The sequence below is a fragment of the Primulina huaijiensis genome, chromosome 1 (assembly GCF_012295235.1).
Source record: "Primulina huaijiensis isolate GDHJ02 chromosome 1, ASM1229523v2, whole genome shotgun sequence".
In the NCBI taxonomy this organism is placed as follows: domain Eukaryota; kingdom Viridiplantae; phylum Streptophyta; class Magnoliopsida; order Lamiales; family Gesneriaceae; genus Primulina; species Primulina huaijiensis.
Window position 1 is genome coordinate 13,354,896 of NC_133306.1, and position 17,060 is coordinate 13,371,955.

Sequence of the window (17,060 nt, forward strand, 5' to 3'; positions counted from 1 at the left end):
CCTAGTCAACACAAAAATAATATCCATACACGTGTACGACCATAGCACACTAGGAATAAGAAATACTTCAAGCAACTCATAGAAATCAAGCTCAGGTGCTCTCTCCCTATAGGCAATGCACTCTTCACTATACCATTTAACATACCTCTTCATATGCAACCAACACATATAGTCATGAATTATATCGATGATAAAGTAGCAACAGTATGCTCCGCTAGCACGTAACTCATGCAATACATTTAGAGTAAACAATTTATCTTCCTTAAAATTGTATTCATTATGATCATAAAAATTCTCATGTGCAATGCATGTTTCACAATTCCACTCAATATACCTCCTCATATGAAACCATAGTAAAAATTCATGCATCCTATCAATGGCTCTAGTTACTTCATGGCTACCAATCAAACAAATGTCATGTGCCTCAATATCAAACAACAACTCATGCAATGGGTGTAGGATGAAAAATTTATTCTCTTTAAACAGGTATTCATCATGAACAAAGAAATAATCATGTTCACCCTTGCACCTCTCAAAACCATCATCAAACCAACATAAATCATGCAAATAGAACACACTAAATGTACTATCCATGTAATATCTCATCTCATCACAAAAATCTAAGTCTAAGGTATACAAACCATTGTAGCAAGCAAACTCCACCAACTTAGTAAATAGTGAGACATCAAAATTCATAGTAGGTAAATGCAATTCATCCATGGTCTCAAATTCATAACAATCAAGGAATAAGGGTAAAGTTACATCCGACCCCTTAACCACCACATTTGCAAGATATTCTCTAAGTTTTGGGAAACGATACAACAAAGAATTAAGATAAGGACGGAAGTCATACCTCATGGTTGTTGCGTTGGCAACTAACCTTACCTCACCTTGATTGCTCTCGAAGTCATATGGATCATCCCATGGCTTTCCAAAATCATCAACACTTGCTCTTCTCCTCATCATGAGGGCGCCAAAGTCCTGCAAAGAAGAATTAATACTGCTCGGGATTGAACCGGCTATATCATCACTAGATATATAAAGCTCATCTTTGTACAAAGGTACTTGGAGAGATTTATACAAAATTAAATCACGCTCATATTCACTCTTTTGGGCCTTTAATTTATTTTCTTTTTCTCTTCTTTTGGCCTCTTTTGCATTTTCTTTTTCTTTTCTTTCTATGGCCACCTCACTCTTTTGATCACTCATTCTTTCGGCCATTTTAAATTCTTTTTCACTCTCACAATTAAATTGCAATTGATCATCAGTAATTACAATTGAAATAGGTTGATCAAGAAAGGTACATGATGAATCATAACATGCGTGCAACAAATTATTACTACTTTCTTCTTTCTCCTCCTTAGCACACACATTAGAAGCAAATTCACCATCTAAGGATTCACCCTCCACAGCACAACATTCTATGATCAAGTCAGAAATCAGTGGAATACCAACCTCCTCAATTCTCTCAACCACCACTTTAGGTTCAACATCAATGCTCACTTCAACTCCACACTCGACTGCAACCTTAGATTCACAATCAACTCTGGAATCCAGTACATTCACCTCCTCATTTGGACATTGGCTAATATCATGTCCAAACTCTAGACACCAAATACATTGAATATCATAAGTACTAACATTTGAAATTTTAGATGTACCTTGATACCCATGCTTCAAAACCAACTTCGGTCTAGTCTTGACCTTCTTCTCTTCACTCGACCTTCGTGCGGATGTCAAAAACTCCTTCCACGAGTCACTTCCCTGCCTACCACTCGATTTGCACCTCCTATCATTACCCGATACCAGGCGTGGTGCTCCACTCTCCTTGACTCTCCTAGCCCAATCAACTTCACGTGGATCATCCATTCCGCACCGCCTATATTTCTCACGAAGGGGCTTAAACTCCTTCTCCCACATTTTATCCAACCCCCTTAACATTGTTTGAAATTGACGATCGTCAACCATTATACCTGCAAGAAAAGGTTAGTATAAAACAATAAAAGAATAAAGTTTCCTCACCTAAAATTCTCACTAGTCACTCCAATGAAAATTCACTCGCACTCGTCTTTTTTCCTCACCACAAAACCTCACAAATCACTCCAATGAAAATTCACTCCACTCAAATATTTTCACTCTAAGTGAGAATTCTCAAGGGGGCGCTTAAGTCTCGTGGCTTCAACGTATCAAACTTATGAGATCAATCCTGTGACGCTTGAAATTCGACTCACTTAGACCACACAAGAATAAGCAACTTTGGAAATTGACTAAAATGCGACTAAATGACAAGGACAAACTTGACGCTGAAATATAAGCGCTAAAATTCAACAAACACTCGATTCAAACTTTTTTTTTTCGGTGAACAATACCCAATAGTACAATCGCGATGAACAGTACCGTGAACAGTAAACCCGAAATTGAACAGTACCGTGAACAGTAAATCCGCGGATGAACAGTAAATCCGAAATTGAACACAGTAAATTTGATCGCGATGAACAGTAAATCCGACGATGAACAATACCTCCGAATTTTTTTTGTGAACAGTAAATCCGAATTTTTTTTTTTTTTGTAGATTCAACAAATACGTAGAAATCACTACACGAAAATCGGTATTGAAAATTCTACGAAGAATTGAACGGATACACTTACTTGAATCAAAAACCAAAAGCTCTGATACCACTGGATACGATCCCGCCCACGAGATCTTTGATTTGTCCCGATCTTTGAAACAAGTAATTGATAGGTGTGATAATCGTCTCTAGATCACGCGGCCTAGCAACAATTAATCAACGATAGGAACAATCGCGTTCAAGAGAACCTCCAAAGAACCCGTCCTTGGCAACCCTCGTGATATTCGATTGACAAACGCCACAAAAGATAAATCTTTTGATAAGTTTGATTTGATACGACGCAAAAGTTATAAAGAAACTTAAGCTTGTTTTTGAGAGAATTCTTAAAGAAAAGTTTTATATACTCAATAATTCAATGTTGTTGTTTTCAAACAATAAAATTCGTCTATATATTGATACCAAATCAGAAAGATATGAAATCTCCTTCCAAAGATAATAAAAACTCTAAAATAAAAAAAAATCTGCGCCCAAACGTGTCGGACACGGACCCCGTGTAGGCCTCCGGGTAAGGGTCCGTGTATGCTCGGCCAAATTACTCTCCAGGAAAACAATCTACACGGACCCCGTGTACAGGTCCGTGCTCGGGTCCGTGCAGCCTCGGTTCTTCAAAATAATGCTTGAATAATGTTCCTTTGGCCCCAAACGTACTCTCATGCATCACGAACCTTGGACATCCTTGAACCTCTTTATTCGCACGTCATGCCCGGCCAGATTCATATCAACTTACTCGATAACCATTTTTTAGTTGATTGCAACATCCCTGCATCATTCCCAATGAGTAGCATGTCATCAACATAAAGCACCGGGAATGTCACAGCATTCTCACTGACCTTCTTATACACACAGGGTTCTTCAGGATTCTTAGTAAAACCAAACTCTTTGATTGTACTGTCGAATCTGAGGTTCCAACTCCTGGATGCCTGCTTTAAACCATAAATAGATCTCTGAAGTTTGCATACCATATGCCCACTTCCGATAGATGTAAACCCTTCAGGTTGAGACATGTAAATCTCTTCCTTAATATCCCCATTAAGAAAGGCTGTCTTGACATCCATCTTCCATATCTCATAGTCATACCATGCAGCTACGGCTAGCAATATCTTTATTGACTTGAACATTGCAAATGGAGAAAAGGTTTCCTCAAAGTCGACTCCTTGTCTTTGAGTATATCTTTTTGCCACCAATCGCGCCTTGAAGGTCCATACCTTCTCATCAGCCCCAAGTTTCTTTTTGTAAATCCATTTACACCCTATGGGAACGGTTGCCTTGTGTGGGGACCCGGACGCTAATTCCAATTTTAATCATTCTTAGGAATTATTCAATCTATTATATAACAGGGTCTAAATTTTTTTTTTTAAAATACAAAGCGGAAACGTAATGTAAATCGATCTGAAATACATATTAAACATAAACATACAAATCTTGTATTGTCTATAATAATTCAACTAGGTCCAACTACATATCAGTGTTGAATCCTAATTTAATTCTGAGCCCGGATCTCCACGCTATCTAGTCCAGCCTCGTTCTCTTCTTGACCCTGATCCTGTCCCACCTGTTGTCATGCACACATACAAACAAGACAACAGCCGGATAACTCCGGTGAGAATTATATTCTCAGTATAAACCATGTATACATGCAATCATATAAACAATATAAAAGCATATCATAGGCATTCATAACATGTATCAAAATCAGAAACATGAATCAATATCAATAATAAATCATATTCTAAAGATGTACCATAATCAGGAACATAATTCAATATCAAGCAATGAATCACTCTCCGTGATTCTCAGACTCAGACTCGACTCAATCCTAATCTAGGGATCCCGATCTGAGTAAGAACATACACCCACCTACACTCCCGATCGGGGTGGTGGTACGTTCTTATTCACGGACTTTGGCCCTTTCCATATCGAACATTAGTAAAAGAAGCAACTCCAATTCTATCCACTTTGATATGACCAAACATCCGGTGTCTTGACCTATCCGTCACAGACTTTGGCATTTTCACCAATATCCTATCCTGTGACAATGTGCAATGTGCCAGTGACGATTCAATCACTATCCGGCACTACTGTCACAAGATTACTCATTTACAATTAGGCTTATCCGCTTATGAATCAATACATAACTCAATAATTCAAATATATCAATCTCATTTAATTGCAAATATCAATGCAAGAAAGTAAAGTATGTGATTTTGGGAAACTCGAGTCAAACCTCACTCGAGGTGTGCAATCCCAACTCAACATTAATTTATACCTTTATCTTCTCCGTTTGACGAAGATGAAGTCTCGAATTAAACTCTGTCCATATCCAATCTGGCAATGACAATATCGAATATATACAATATCAGTGTATAACTCAATTTAAGACCTGTTCTGATCAATACTCACAATATAATCTGTCAATATCAACGATACAACGATACAATCTCAATCACTACAGAATCTGATCAATATCAATTTACGGATGTTTCGACGGCATAACACTACAGTCTCGATAACCCCGTCAATCTCAACATCACAGATATACTACCAGAACTCATAATCAATATCGGTATAATTTATACTCTCCACAATAATAGATCATACTCTCAATTCAGTAGAATCTCTATCATAACAGTTCTGAAAATCATATCAATTGTATACACAGTCTGTTCTTCGATCTGACTTCAATTATATACTGATCAGTAAATCCAGAACACATAACAATAATCAAATCTCAATTCATAATCAATAATGATACAAATCTGATATCAAATCTAAGTCAATTTCTTCCGAAAATCATAATAATTCTATAAAGTACTCATTCTTCAATCCGGTTTCGATGATACGATGTCTACTATGTCAAGAACAGCATATATGAATCATATCCGATTCTGACAATATCATAATTTCAATTCATGTCTAAACGTAACAAAACTTACGTCCTGTTGTAGCCTGCGTCGATAAGAACACAGTACTGTACTCAGAATCCAAATCAGCCGGACGGATCGAAATATAAAGGCTTAAGGATTTTCAACCTTTCTTCCCTCGAAGCTCCTCTCGTTCTTTCTGAAATCAGAATTGAAGTATGTATATATATATATACATACACGAAACATGCAACAAGGCAAATGGCTCATCCTACATGCAACACNACATACACGTAACATGCAACAAGGCAAATGGCTCATCCTACATGAAACACGTCTCGCGCATATGCGCGACCTTCCTCGGCGCATATGCGCGAGACATTCTGTCTCGGCGCGTAGCCTCACGGCAGCTCGCGCATATGCGCGTACTGACACCGCGCGTATGCGCGGGGTCTTCTGCCCAATTCGCGCATGGCTCACGCATCAAGTCGCGCGTGTGCGCGAATGCACTACCCTCTCACATACTTTGCGTCTTTTCTCGTCTTTCCCGGTCTAGTACTTTCCGTCTATATTTACCGTGATTAATCAATAACTCATTTCAGATTAATCTCAGATTACGGTAAGCAAATCTCGGGCATTACATTTCTCCCCCCCCCCCTAAGATACGATTTCGTCCCCGAAATCACAGGTAAACAAATCAGATAAAGGAAGAAATGTATAATATATGTTAATCATAGAACTCACCACAACGAAACCATTCTGAAATCTCTGTCTTATATCAGAATCTGTCTTTCAGGTAGTCTTTTTAATACCCCGTCAACTTTACCGTATTTTCAATGGCAGAATAGCCTTCATTCTGAATTATCGTTCTTCTGCGAATCTCTAATCCAAATCTGGAATAATAATTCAAGAAGTATAACATCATAATACCACTCGACATAGCTCTAACAGAATCAATCTCACAATGCTGGCTATACAACATCCGTATATACCAATCAACAGCTCCTAACAAATCTGTTAATTCCTGTCAAGGTTATATTCAATCATTGGCTTCAAACATCAACAGTCATCGTCCGACGTTGGCTTATTTCATCTGTATATTCTGAGCTGTCTCCTTTTCTTCTGAATCAGCTTTAATTTCTTATCATATCTTTGATCCTATCAGATTCAGTCTCAGGTATCTCCGAGATATTATTTCCATACGAATGGCATCTACAGTTCTCACTGTACAATGCCTCAACAGAAGCTATCTCAATACTCATCAGATAGCTATCGTTGTACAATCATTCACAAAGTGACAATACATCGTGTCAACTAGTGCTAACATCCAGCATTAAATTCTTGGATATCCCCCAGTATTAGGATAGTTCACTCCGACTATTCATCGATCTATGGGTACTATATGATAAAATTCATTGCATATTCTGCCAAAAGTACAAAATCAACCGAAACATCCATAGAAATGTACTCCGATTTCTATTCAAGAATCGATAATCTATATAACCAATCTCCTGGTTACTATCTTTCTGTCTTCCTCTGTCGGCAATTCAGACAATTCAGTACAAACTCTGCCATATCAAATCTCATCTGTTTCTATCAGGACATTTTCTGCTATCAGGATGTACACTGAATCAATTATTGCGCATTTCTGACAATGTCTGTCATTTCAAATTCGAAATATCTTGCACAAATAAATCCGTTATTAACATACAATACAGTATTACTTACCTGATATTCTGCTCGATACCCTGTTCTGACTATCGATATTGAATTCTGTTGTATAAATCTGAAAGATTCGGCACAAGGAGACGATTCTGATTAACAGCATTATTCAGCAATATTGATTTAATAACTCATAAACTGCAATTTCTGGCAATACTGTCGATCTGACTAGCCGATCATATTTCCAATGCTGTTTAGATCAACTGCTATATCATCTTTGAATGTACTATTCCCCCCAAACAATATAATCTGTCTCAAATACTGTTTTAGAACAATAACAATTATCAAGCAATTTCAAAACAACAGTCAAATAAAATAGTCTGCTAAACTCATGCAACTATGAATTCCTGATATCGGTGTCGTTCTCAGCCACTGATCACGGTCTCAACTGGTCTAATATCAATCAGTATACCAGATTCGGATATCACATACTCTGAATACAATCTGTCTCAATCAAGATTCATATCGCAACAATTTCTTTATACAACAATCTCAGTTCTCAGATAATTCAATACAAAATATTCAATTCAGTCAGTCATATGCTGTGAGTCCATCATAATATCATAGATAAACGAGCATAATTCATCAACCCATAACCAGAACTGAAGTATTTTACAGAGAAACATACGATCAAATGTAACTCTAACTCCCCGGCAGTAAATCTTCTAACTTAACTGAATACATAAGGAATTTCTCCATTCCTTTCGATAATCATTGAATCATAGATAATACGGATGTCAAAAGAATTCAAAATCGAGAATCCTTACCGTATATTATTCATTCTTCGGCCATTTCAGGTCCGAATCTTACCATCTCCTGGTAAGACTCTACAATAGTTCTGTACTTGTGCAATATATCAGTATCAATAATGCGGTCAGAATCAGACAACACAATTACTACACAATCTAACTCAATTTCACTCTCATCTTACTGCAGTATACAAGATGTCACAGAATCTCACTGATAACAAATCCTCTCCTCAAAGGAAAAGAGATCAATACTACGGTAATTACAGATCCAACAGATAAAGCATGTCTCGACGCAATTCATACAAAATCATGTATAAGATGTATTAATATCTCTTAATACATACGCAAGATACTCATAAAGAACAATTGCCTGTCACTATATCATCAAGTGCCTCCTGGCCTGTTCCTCGGTCACAACAACTAGATGATTCTACTCCCTGAAATCTTCGGGAACCTCTCTGTGGACAAACTCTAGCAAAGTGTCCGGACTGTCTGCAAATATGGCAACTACCAAATACTCCTTGGCATTGCTCTGTGGAAGGTCTCCCTCCACAGGTTCTGCAATAAACTCCAGTATAACTCGGGCTAGAACCACTGGAGCTAGATGAACCACTCGGTCCGCTCCCTACCTTCTTAAACTGCTTCTTTCGAGCTTTCAGCAAATCATGCTTCCCGCTCGTACTGCCACTATCAACTCTATGAGGGGATTGCTGTATCTGAGGTCGGCTCACATCCAACCTTCCTAGTTGTCGAATCAAACTTGCCTCAGCTCTTTTTGCTTTATTCAAAACATCAGCAAAATGATGGGGACGTTCTATCTTCATCACGGCAACTATCTCAGAATTCAATCCGTTGATGAACTGATCTGCTACAGCTTCATCAGTCCCAGCTATCAAAGGAGCAAAACGCAATAAGGTAGAGAATTGAGCAACATATTCTTCAATATTCAGTTGGCCCTGTTTCAAATTCTCAAACTCTACTCTTTTGTCCTCTCTATACGATCCTGGGAAAAATCTTCGATAGAATTCAGCTTTAAAAACTTGCCACGTGATCACTGTACCCCGCTGTTCTAATACTCTTTTGGTTGCGATCCACCAACTTCTTGCAATTTCTTGTAATTGATTGGGCACTAGTTTAATTCTCCGTTCATCTGGATAATCAAGTGAATCAAACAGTATTTCTATATCATCTAACCAATCTTCACAATCCTCAGATGTCTCAGTACCCTTCAAAATCGGCGGTAGAAATGACTGAAACCTCTTCAACTATGTCTCCATCAGAGTTTCTGACACATCTATCTGATGTGAATTCACGTACGAATAAAAGCAAACACGATTAAATATGAATCGCGTCCTCAATTTAATATCGAACAAGGAATTCGTGTTGTCCCGATCTTTTGAATCAAGTGTGTGTGTTGTGATTTTCACATCTAAACTATGAAGTTTAGCAACAAATAATCACGAGATAAACAATCAAAAATTATGACGAACCTTCAAAGAACAAGTCTAAGACAATCCGCACAAGCACGATCGACAAACGCCACAAAGTTAAAAACTTTGATAAGTTTTATTTTTTGAAGAACAAAGCAAGGCTTTGAATGTTTGAGAGAGAACTCTAAAACTTTGATAAAATATCAATGATAATCTCAATAATGTTCAATTTTTCGTCCATATATTGACTACAAATCAAAAGATATGATAAATCTAATTACCTAAACAATTAAAACTCTAAAATAGGAAATAAAGATTTTCTCGCGATAGGGCGGCGCTCGGGCGCGGGTTTCTACCGCTCGAGCGGCGGGCTCTTCTGGACAGGTCGCGCTCGGGCGGTAATATTTTACCGCTCGGGCGCCGCTGCTTCTGGAGTTCACGTCCGGGACAGTATGTTTGGCGCTCGGGCGGTAAGATTTGGCCGCTCGGGCGCCGAAGCTGCTGGCCTCCTCTTCATTTATCACTTGATTGTTATGCAACCCGAACCTCTCGAGCCTTGTTTCCAAGCTTTCATTGGTTGGATGAAGGACAACATTCAACATCGTCAAGCGTCCTCTCGGGATTAGTTCTTGGAACGCATAGTGGCTGGCTAGATTCGTATCATACTCCCTTTCTTTAAAAAGATTTGTCCTCAAATCTTGTCTTTCTTGATAGCTAGGAAGATCAATACATGTCATGCCTTTTCCACAATCCTGCAGTAGAGTTTAACAATGCTCGGGATCGAACCGGCTATTTCATCACTAGATATATAAACCTCTTTGTACAAAGGTACTTTAAGGGGTTTATACAAAAGTAAATAACTCTCAATCTCACTCTTTTCTCTCTTTTGGGCCTTTAAATTATTTTTCACTTCTTTTTCTTTCTCTTTTTCTTTGGCCTCTTTTTCACACAACTCTTTTTGTTCATCGATGACCATCCCGTCTTTTTTTTCACTCTCTTTTTCGATCATCTCATTTTCTTTTTCTCTCAACTCATAACAAATTGATTCACCAATACATATTACATTCGTAGACAGTTGAGCAAAAGAAACAACTTGCACATCATCTAACAACTCACCCTCCACAGCACAACACTCAATACTCGCATGAGACTCAATTGGAGTATCAACATTCAAATCATCCACAAGTTTGGCTTCAAAGTTGGAAGTGGAATCCACTACCTTCACATCCTCATTTGGACAATGATGAAAATCATGTCCTACCTCCACATACCACAAATATCGAATATCATAAATAAAATTATGTGAGAATTGCGATGTACCTTGATAACCACGTTTTGAACTCCTCGCTGGTGTCGCCATGCTTCTTTCTTCTTTACTCATCCTCCCACTCTCATCTACTCGCCCATACCTTTCACGCAAAGATTTAAATTCTTCCTCCATCCTTTTCCCAAATTCCACCAACAATGACTGAAATTGACTATCAAGCATCTTGTATACCTTTTTTTTTGGGTGAACAGTACGTGAACAGTAATTCCGGTAACGAACAGTATCGTGAATAGTAAATCCGATTTGTGAACAGTAATCCCGGCAGATAAACAATATTTTTCCGGCAATGAATAGTAATTCTTTCGGAAGAATAGTGCCGTGAACAGTACTTGTCGGATGAATAGTGCCGTGAACAGTAAATTCCGCGACAAACAGTACTTGTCGGATGAACAGTGCCGTGAATAGTAAAACCGGCGGAAGAACATTATTTCGCGATTTTTTTTTTAGATTAAACAAATACGTAGAAATCGCTACACGAAAATCGGTATTGAAATTCCTACTAGGAATTGAACGGATACGCTTACTTGAATCAAAAACCCTTGCTCTGATACCAAATGATGTGAATCCACGTACGAATAAAAGCAAACACGATTAAATATGAATCGCGTCCTCAATTTAATATCGAACAAGGAATTCGTGTTGTCCCGATCTTTTGAATCAAGTGTGTGTGTTGTGATTTTCACCTCTAAAGTATGAAGTTTAGCAACAAATAATCACGAGATAAACAATCGAAAATTATGACGAACCTTCAAAGAACAAGTCTAAAACAATCCGCACAAGCACGATCGACAAACGCCACAAAGTTAAAAACTTTGATAAGTTTGATTTTTGAAGAACAGAGCAAGGCTTTGAATGTTTGAGAGAGAACTCTAAAACTTTGATAAAATATCAATGATAATCTCAATAATATTCAATTTTTCGTCCATATATTGACTACAAATCAAAAGATATGATAAATCTAAATACCTAAACAATTAAAACTCTAAAATAGGAAATAAAGATTTTCTCGCGATAGGGCGGCGCTCGGGCGCGGGTTTCTACCGCTCGAGCGCGGGCTCTTCTGGACAGGTCGCGCTCGGGCGGTAATATTTTACCGCGCGGGCGCCGCTGCTTCTGGAGTTCACGTCCAGGACAGTATGTTTGGCGCTCGGGCGGTAAGATTGGGCCGCTCCGGCGCCGAAGCTGCTAGCCTCCTCTTCATTTATCACTTGATTGTTATGCAACCCGAACCTCTCGAGCCTTGTTTCCAAGCTTTCATTGGTTGGATGAAGGACAACATTCAACATCGTCAAGCGTCCTCTCGGGATTGGTTCTTGGAACGCATAGTGGCTGGCTAGATTCGTATCACTATCTGATCAGTCGAAGTACTACCTTGTTCTGGAATTCTTCGAGGGGGTATATCTGATGATTACAAGAGTTAGCAATTCACATGAGACAAATCCGTCTCAGTCCCTTTCTGATCAGCTTACCTCTGATCAAGACTCGGTTCTGATTCATTCTCAAATCAGACACATTACCAAATCATCTCAGATATTCAGGTAACATGTATTTAAAAGCAGTAAAACATAATATCATGCTAGCATACACAATGAAAGTCTACATCATACTATATCACATGCTAGCAATCACATGCAAGGAAAGAAAACTCATTCTACCCCGCTCACTAGTTTCTATCTCAGTCCAAGAACCTACAGTTCTAGAACCTACTGTTCTGGAACCTAATGCTCTGATACCAACTGTTGTGGGGACCCGGACGCTAATTCCAATTTTAATCATTCTTAGGAATTATTCAATCTATTATATAACAGGGCCTAAATTTTTTTTTTTTAAAATACAAAGCGGAAACGTAATGTAAATCGATCTGAAATACATATTAAACATAAACATACAAATCTTGTATTGTCTATAACAATTCAACTAGGTCCAACTACATATCAGTGTTGAATCCTAATTTAATTCTGAGCCCGGATCTCCACGCTATCTAGTCCAGCCTCGTTCTCTTCTTGACCCTGATCCTGTCCCACCTGTTGTCATGCACACATACAAACAAGACAACAGCCGGATAACTCCGGTGAGAATTATATTCTANATTGAATTATGTTCCTGATTATGGTACATCTTTAGAATATGATTTATTATTGATATTGATTCATGTTTCTGATTTTGATACATGTTATGAATGTNCCTTTCCATATCGAACATCAGTAATAGAAGCAACTCCAATTCTATCCACTTCGATATGACCAAACATCCGTTGTCTTGACCTATCCGTCACAGACTTTGGCATTTTCACCAATATCCTATCCTGTGACAATGTGCAATGTGCCAGTGACGATTCCATCACTATCCGGTACTACTGTCACAAGATTACTCATTTACAATTAGGTGTATCCGCTTATGACTCAATACATAACTCAATAATTCAAATATATCAATCTCATTTAATTGCAAATATCAATGCAAGAAAGTAAAGTATGTGATTTTGGGAAACTCGAGGCAAACCTCACTCGAGTTGTGCAATCCCAACTCAACATTAATTTATACCTTTATCTTCTCCGTTTGACGAAGACGAAGTCTCGAATTCAACTCTGTCCATATCCAATCGGGTAATGACAATATCGAATATATACAATATCAGTATATAACTCAATTTAAGATCTGATCTGATCAATACTCACAATATAATCTGTCAATATCAACGATACAACGATACAATCTCAATCACTACAGAATCTGATCAATATCAATTTACGGATGTTTCGACGGCATAACACTACAGTCTCGATAACCACGTCAATCTCAACATCAGAGATATACTACCAGAACTCATAATCAATATCGGTATAATTTATACTCTCCACAATAATAGATCATACTCTCAATTCAGTAGAATCTCTATCATAACAGTTCTGAAAATCATATCAATTGCATACACAGTCTGTTCTTCGATCTGACTTCAATTATATACTGATCAGTAAATCCAGAACACATAACAATAATCAAAGCTCAATTCATAATCAGTAATGATACAAATCTGATATCAAATCTCAATCAATTTCTTCCGAAAATCATAATAATTCTATAAAGTACTCGTTCTTCAATCCGGTTTCGATGATACGATGTCTACTATGTCAAGAACAGCATATATGAATCATATCCGATTCTGACAATATCATAATTTCAATTCATGTCTAAACGTAACAAAACTTACGTCCTGTTGTAGCCTGCGTCGATAAGAACACAGTACTGTACTCAGAATCCAAATCAGTCGGACGGATCGAAATATAAAGGCGTAAGGATTTTCAACCTTTCTTCCCTCGAAGCTCCTCTCGTTCTTTCTGAATTCAGAATTGAAGTATGTATATATATATATACATACACGAAACATGCAACAAGGCAAATGGCTCATCCTACATGCAACACGTCTCGCGCATATGCGCGACCTTCCTCGGCGCATATGCGCGAGACATTCTGTCTCGGCGCGTAGCCTCACGGCTGCTCGTGCATATGCGCGCCCCACTTCCGCGCATGTGCGCGAGGGTCTCTGGAATTCACATTTGGCTACTAGACACCTCGCGCATATGCACGTACTGACACCGCGCATATGCGCGGGGTCTTCTGCCCAATTCGCGCATGGCTCACGCATCAAGTCGTGCATGTGCGCGAATGCACTACCCTCGCACATACTTTGCGTCTTTTCTCGTCTTTCCCGGTCTAATACTTTCCGTCTATAATTACCATGATTAATCAATAACTCATTTCAGATTAATCTCAGATTACGGTAATCAAATCTCGGGCATTACACCTCAGGTGGGTCCACAAGGTTCCACACTTGGTTCGAACGCATGGAATTCATCTCAGATTCCATTGCTTCAAGCCACTTGGATGAATCGGCATCAGATAACGCTTCCTTGAAGGTCCTTGAATCACATCCATGGTTAGGTGAAAGGGGATCGATTACGGTGTTGGTAGCGCAACAGAAGTTTAAAAATTTGTTTTTCAACAAGCAAAAACCGAGCACCTCATGTAGTGGTGTAGCAAATACGAAAAACACGAAAATGACATTCATAGTGTGTTAAGAAAATTTTCCTATCAATCTCTTGAGATTGATGATGGCTCCAACTTAGTTGATATACAACTAAGCTCTTGATCGGTAGAAAAGTCTTCAAGCTTCCTTTGAACACTCCTTGCTCAAAAATTAAGCCCACCACCAACAAGCTAAATCCACTCTAATTTTGCACTAGAAAATCTAGAGCATTTTTCATTTGAGAAGAGAGAGTTTCTTCAACAATTGAAGAACCAAAAATGAAGGATAATCTCATATCAAAATTTCGGCCATCATTGTGTAATGGGAGAAGGATGAGTTGTCTTGGTTGTGGGAAAAACTAAAACCACTTTTAGCATGTCAAGCCTTGGAGATTGAAAAAGTAATCTTCAACCCTTCACCTCCCATGCATGCAATTTTATTTGGTTTTTAACAATTAAAAACCCATGGAATTAATTTAATTATCTCAAACAAATTTGAGACTAATTAAACATTACTTGAATTTACTCAAGCCACTAGTTGAATAATTATTTTACTATTGGGCTCTACAAGACCCAATATTATTTAATTAATTCAACAATTGAATTAATTTAATTATGTGGACTCTACTAGGCCCACTAGTGTTTAATTAAATCAACACTTGAATTAATTTATTTTAGTCCACAATAATGTTTATGAAAATCACAATTTTCAAATACATTATTTATTTGGCCAACTTTTAATTTAGGAACACTTCCACAAATTAAAAGTTACATTTCCCTCATAGAAGTCATACTTCTATTTTTCCTTACGCTTATAAATTTTTCTATAAGTCGTTCAACACATTGAACTATTTTACTTCTCAACGGGATCTAGAAAGCTAGTACTTGTGTGGCCCTCAATGGTTCATTGATACAACTAGCCGTGGGTTCACATCTCCATGTGATTCGGACTAAACATGTCCTTATTTGAGCATACCCCAATTGCTCCATTCTTACTTATCACTAAATGTAAGCGGTGAATCCCCGACTAGAATGCATCGACTCCTATATGTTTCGCCAAAACATCCAACCTTGCCACCTGATCACCCTTCGAGAGTCGGTGAACAAGTCAAAGTGCAATGCTAGCACATAGAGTCTCAATGTTGTCCCGGGTCGTAAGGACTAATGGTGTACAACCATAAACTAGGACGTTTCCACTCGATAAGTGAGAACCACTTGGAAAGTCCTTTATGGAGTGTTGTTCAGTGCACTCTACAAGGAGCACCTATCTGCATTCTCGGACATCACAATGTCCCCTACCAATGAAACATGGTACTCACATCGCAGATACGAGTCTCGAACTCGAGCGGCCTATATCCTTCTTAGCGGCGGCTGAATCGACTAGGAACTGTTTAGAATATACGGTATTGCAAATATGAGTTTCATGATACTCCTCATATGAGCATCTCATATTCTTTCTACTATTTGTATATTCAAGGACTTTATCTATGCAACTAGCATGGGTATACAGATAAAGAAGTGCCAAAACAATAATTTCAAATATTATTAAAATAAAGACTGTTTATACATAGAGTTTCATTGTAAACACTCGGCCAACACTTGGCTCGACGTGCACCTACTCTAACATTAGGCTCAACATGGCCCTCTTCAAGAAGCAGACCATACCTCATAGGTGGTCTCGAGACTCTCTCGGATCTTCTAGGAGCTTGTATCTCCTCTCTTGGCTCTTCGGGTGTGGTTGTCTCTCGAACCTCTTCGAGTTCTATCATCTCCCCTTTTCTATCTAATAGAAATTCTTTTTCCAAAACAGTTGCATTCCTAGAAACAAACACCTTTGTTTCTTGGGGATAATAGAAATAATATCCAACTGAATTCCTTGGATATCCCACAAAGTAACATAAAATGGATCAACTATCCAATTTAGCTCCCACTACCTGCTTCACATAAGCAGGGAACCCCCATATTCTAAGTTAAGAATATTTCGGAGGCTTACCTATCCATATCTCATATGGTGTCTTATCAACTGCCTTTGAATGGACATTGTTCAACAACAGTACCGCTATCTCAGGCGCATATCCCCAAAAGGATGGCGGCAACTCCGTGAACCCCATCATAGACTGAACCATGTCCATCAAAGTCCGGTTACGACGCTCCAAAACACCATTCAACTGTGGTGTAGCGGGCGGAGTCCACTGCGAGAGAATCACATTCTCCCTAAGATACTCTTGGAACTCGGCACTCAAGTCCTCACCACCTCGATCCGATCAAAGTGTCTTGATGCTTCATCCCAACTGGTTCTCTACTTCATTTCTGAA